This window comes from Tursiops truncatus, chromosome 8 (genome assembly GCF_011762595.2).
Source record: "Tursiops truncatus isolate mTurTru1 chromosome 8, mTurTru1.mat.Y, whole genome shotgun sequence".
Lineage (NCBI taxonomy): Eukaryota > Metazoa > Chordata > Mammalia > Artiodactyla > Delphinidae > Tursiops > Tursiops truncatus.
In genome coordinates, this window is record NC_047041.1 from 101,337,751 (window position 1) to 101,343,750 (window position 6,000).

Consider the following 6,000-nt stretch of genomic DNA (forward strand, 5'->3'; position numbering starts at 1 on the left):
ATATCATAGGTATTATATATATACATATATTTATATGTATCATATAATATATATATATATACATGGTATAATACATCTATGCCTCTTTCTGTCCAAAATACATTCACTCATTTCCCAAAGGGAGACAACTCACAATCTTGTCAATGACCACATCCATTTCCAAGTCCAGGATTTCGAGATGGTGTCCATTCCCCCTGCAATTCCTTTACCAGCCCATCTCAATATTTTGCAAACTACAAACTACACTGTAAAGTTAATTACCACCAATATACCCTATACACAAGAGTGGAGAGAAAGAGAGAAGAATGGGAGAATTAAAATATATAAAAAATACACTGGACACAGCAATAAAAGAAATATATGTAGACTTTTCTACAACAAAGCTTTGTCTGGTGTGAATAACCTCCCTTCTTCACTACCCAGTTCTTGATACCTTTGCCTTCAACCTGCATCTTGCCTGTTCAGGGTTCTTTACCAGGTGACATGTCCTAAATCTTCTTTTTTAAAGAATTTGAGTTCTTGGAGGATCTCCCTGTATAGACACTTCCCCGAAACTTTTTATTTTGGAGCATTTCCAACCCACAGAAATATTAGAAGGATGGTACAGTGTACACCCATACACCTTCATCTAGATCTGCCAGTTATTACCATTTTGCCTCATTTGCTCTATCTCTTTAATATAAAAACTTTCTTCCTGACCTTCTGAAAGTAAGTTGCAGACGTCAAGACACTTCAGTATTTATTTCCATTGTCTTTCTTTAGCTTGCTTGGGCCTTATTTGGCTTCTGCAACGTGTGAATTCGTGTATTTCATCATTTTTGGAAAATTATTGATCACTTTCTCTTTAAATATTGCCTCTACCCCCTTTCTTTCTCCTTACCCTCTGGGACTCCAGTTAAATGCATCTTAGATCTCTCTCTATATCCTCTATGTTTCTAGTCTAGTTCTGTATTTTCTTTTCTTTTGTCTTCCATGCTGTATTAAGGACAAGACAATGTCTTCCTATGTACCCTGTAGTTCACTCATTCTCTCTTCAGCAGTGCCTATTCGCTTTTTCAGCAATTTATTGTGTTCTTAATTTTGGTGTTGGTATTTTTCAGTTGGACGAGTTCTATGTGGTTCTTTAAAAATTCTGTTGTGACACTTCTTACTAGAAATGTGTTGCCTGTGGGGAGGGGGAGGGGTGAGCTGTGACGGGGCGAGAGAGAGTCATGGGCATATACACAGTAACAAACGCAGTAAGGTAGAGAGCTAGTGGGAAGCAGCCGCAGGGCACAGGGATATCGGCTCGGTGCTTTGTGACAGCCTGGAGGGGTGGGATGGGGAGGGTGGGAGGGAGGGAGACGCAACAGGGAGGAGATATGGGAACATATGTATAACTGATTCACTTTGTTATAAAGCAGAAACTAACACACCATTGTAAAGCAATTATACCCCAATAAAGATGTTAAAAAAAAAAAAAAAGAAATGTGTTGCCTGCAGATATTTTTACACTTGTCTTTATCTTCTTTAAACACAATGAGCAGTGTTATGTTATGGTGGGTATCAGGTAATTCCAGCATCTGAAATCTGTATGGGTCAATCTGTGCTTTATATCGTTTGCAGTCAGTTTTTTCTTTCTTTCTTAATTTTATTTATTCTCAGCTGTGTTGGGTCTTCGTTGCTGCGTGTGGGCTTTCTCTAGTTGCTGTGAACAGGGGCTACTCTTTGTCGCGGTGCACGGTCTTCTCATTGTGGTGGCTTCTCTTGTTGCGGAGCCCGGGCTCTAGAGCACAGGCTCTAGAGCACAGGCTCAGTAGCTGTGGCACATGGGTTTAGTTGCTCCGCCGCATGTGGGATCTTCCTGGACTGGGGTTCAAACCCGTGTCCCTTGCGTTGGCAGGCAGATTCTTAACCACTGCACTATCAGGGAAGCCCTGCAGTCAGTTCTTGTGCAAGGTTTCTTGTTTCTTTGTGTGCTTGATTATCTTTGACTAAGAGCTGGATATTGTATCTGAAAAAGTATTTTTAGAAATAATTTGAGGCCTTGGATGACAGTACATTCTTTCAGAAAGGATAGTGCTTGGTCCCAAATATGCTTCCTTCTGCTAGGTGACTAGAGGCATTATAAGGATGCGTCCACTTAATCCAAGTTCAAGGCTTGAGCTTCCCTGGACCACCTGGATAATATGATTCTGGACTACTAGTCCACAGAAGTTAGGATCCCATCTTAAAGTGGGCATGTATTGGTAGTAGGGTATCTGACTTCTACCTTGGGCAGGCTCTGGGTTTTGATTTTGACCTTCCCCACCAAAGACCACCAAACAACAGCTTAGCTTCACAGTTATATCTTCCAGATCAGTAAATGTCCCCAGGACAAAAATTGCCTTGAATTCTGGGCTTACAGCTCTGGGCTTCAACCTCTTAAATGTTAGCTCAGGAATTCGTCACTATACTACTAGCTTGTCAATGCTTTTAAGTTTTTTTTCACTTCCTCTGTTTTTTTAGTTTGTATTCAGTGGGAAGGTTGGAATTAAATACCAAATCAGGTGGGCTTCCCTGGTGGTGCAGTGGTTAAGAATCCGCCTGCCAATTGAGGGACACAGGTTTGAGCCCTGGTCTGGGAAGATCCCACATGCTGCAGAGCAACTAAGTCCATGAACGACAGCTACTGAGGCTGTGCTCTACAGCCCCCGAGCCACAACTACTGAGCCCGTGAGCCACAACTACTGAAGCCCACGTGCCTAGAGCCCGCACACCGCAACGAAGAGTAGTCCCCGTTCTCTGCAACTAGAGAAAGCCCGCACACAGCAACGAATACCCAACACAGCCAAAAATAAAGAAAGAAAGAAAATAATTTTTTTTTTTTTTTTTTTTTGCGGTCCGCGGGCCTCTCACTGTTGTGGCCTCTCCCGTTGCGGAGCACAGGCTCCGGACGCGCAGGCTCAGCGGCCATGGCTCACGGGCCCAGCCGCTCCACGGCATGTGGGATCCTCCTGGACTGGGGCACGAAGCCGTGTTCCCTGCATTAGCAAGCAGACTCTCAACCACTCTGCCACCAGGGAAGCTCCAGAAAATAATTTTTTGAAAACTACCCAATCAGGAGCCTGTCTCCCTGACTGTAATTTTTTTTTTTTTTTTTTTTTTTGGTCTCGCAGCTTGCGGGATCCTAGTTCCCCTACCAGGGATCGAACCCGGGCCCTCACAGTGAAAGCGCCGAGTCCTAACCACTGGATTGTCAGGGTATTCCCATCACTGAACATAATATTAAGCAGATCCCCTGGGTTTTGTTTATATTTCTCCCTGCCCCCACTGGGTAACAGCAATCCCATTTACCCTAGAGAATTAAAATCAGTCACCCCAGCCAACAATGGTACCCACTTTTTACTTTGCCCAGTGGCAGGTGGAACTCAAAATAGCCCACTGGCAGTCTCAGATCCTAATTTAGAGAAAACATTTTTGTGCCCCCTGGTGGAAGCATTCCTTCATTGGGTCCTAAAGGCTCTAGATCAGCCAGAGCCCTGAGCGGCAGAAACAGAAAACAAACATTTTGCAAAAGAGTCATTAGTTGAGCTTGCAAGAGGCTGCACCCCGACTTCCACTGCTTGGTTCCTGTCTGTAAGAGTAACACTGTATATATATATCGGTCACTGGTTCAGAGCATAGGGAGTATCTGTTATTCAGTGATGGAGTATTTCTTAAAAGAATCCCAAAAGAATCAAAAGCCATTGGTGCTGCGCTCATAAACTGCCTTTCCAATAATAGAGAACTAGCCTACTTATCATTTCTAATATTTTTTATTTAAAATTTTTTATTGAGACATACCTACAGAGAAGTGCACAAATCTTGTGTAGGTCAATGAATTTTTACAAAGTGAATAAACCTGTGTAACCCAGATGAAGAAAAGGAACATTACTAGGCACCTAGTGCCCCCCACTCCTTGTTATTATCTTCCACAGGGAACCACTTTCCTGAATTCTATCCCCATAGGTTAGTGTGTCTGTTTACATAACTTGATATAAATGGAATCATACGATATGTCCTCTTTCAAAATTGGTTTCTTTTATTCAAATATTAAGTTTTTTGAGATTCATTCGTGTTGTTGTGTAGCAATAGTTTGTTCTTTTCAATGTTGTTTAATCCACTCTAGCACTGTGGGCATTTGGGATGCTCCAGTTTGAGGCTATTACAATTAATGCTGTTGTGAGCATTCTCATACAGGCTTTCCCATATATGTATCCACGGACAGAACTGCTCAGTCATGGGGTATGTGTGAGCTCAGCTTCAGGGCTCGCACACTGTCTTAGACAGTTCAGGCTGCTGTAACAAAGTACCACAGACAACAGACATTAACTTCTCAGTTCTGGAGGCTGGGAAGTCCAAGATCAAGGTGCCAGCAGATTTGATTCTTGGTGGAAGTCCACTTCCTGGTTTGTAGACGTCTGCCTTCTTGCTGTGTCCTTACATGGCCTTTCCTCATGGAGAGAGATATTTCTGGATTCCTTTTCTAATTAGGGCACTAATCCCATCATGAGGGCCCCACCCTCAGACCTCCTCTAAATCTAATAACCTCCCAAAGACCCCACCTCCAAATACTATCACACTGGAGGTAGGGCTTTAACATATGCATTTGGGGGTCACAAACATTCAGGCTGTAATGCATACTTTTGACTCCTGCTTTGGAGCCACCTGTGATACCCACAATCATTTGGGGATACAAGAGTGCACCAGGATTGTTGCTGGGTGTCCTTCCAAGCCGCTGATGCCTATTCTGCAAGTTTGTGCAAGGTAGGCAATGAAAATACCTCTCAACTCTCATCTGCCAAACATGATTTTAAGGCACAGTGATGGTAAGATGTGTCCTGATTCTGAAATATTAAAATGGGGGTGGGGCAGGGAATAGGTGCATCTTAGAATTGCTGAAATAAGATATATTACCAGGACCAAAGACCAAGCCCTGGGGGCTCTGACAGTTACAGGTGGAAGAGAGGATGGAGAGCCAGCAAAAGAGGCTGAAGGTAAGCCTCTGTGATAGCATAGGATAGCCTCTTTGTGAAGGTGTGCCAGTGTGATAGGGGGACAGCCAGAAGAGTGCATGTCTCAGAGACCTGGAGAAGAGTTTGAAAAGGAAGGGAATGGTCAGTGGTGTCATGGGGGTTGATAGGCTGATAAGGACAGAGAGGAAATCTCTAAATCTGTTGAAATGGAGGTCGTGGTGTCTTTGTTAGAAGATGTTTCAATGAACTGGGGGAACAAAATCCCCATTAAACTGGGCAGAAAGAGACTTGGAAATAAGCCAACAGAGATATGGAGTATAAACAGAATATGTGTTTTTATAGGGTGAAAAGAAATGGGGTGACAATCAAAAGCAGAATGGGCTTAAGGAAGGGCTCTGATTTTTTTCAAAGTCGTATTTGTAGATGAATTTGCGTGATTCAATAGTGAAGGAGAAATGAATGGTACAGAAGATAGTTGCAGGAGGGAAGTTCTTCATGGAGGTTACGAGCTTGGGAGTAGGAAGCAAGGGAGAAGAGGCGGGCATCAATTAAGTTGGTGGCTTGATATGGTGGCAGGAAGGTGGGGGAACTTCTGTCAGACCCCCAATATTCAGGTCAAAGATCTGCCAGGTTCTGGGAGTTAACTTCGCCCTCCCTAAAATGGGCACATGTTTGGCAGCCCAAGTGGACTGTTCACTCCTCTTACCTTCGAGTACCCACCAACCCCTGGCCTGTAAGTGAGGGTAAAGGGTTAACCATGAGGTTAAAGAAAGGTCGGCGAGGTAGCAGGACGCATGAACTCTATCTAGGCCACCTCTGGGCCTGCCAGTTCTCCCCAACCTCTCACCTTCTCATTTTTGGACGGGCCCAGACTCTCTCTCTCTCCTCCCACTCCACCAGGTGGAAGAGGGAGAACTGGAGCCGGAGTCTCGGGACGCGCGCCCGTCTCCGTCGCGCCTGCGCATTCGTCCCTCGTCTCCATGGCCCAGGAGAACCGCAAGTATCTCGTACTCCGTCGCTCGCT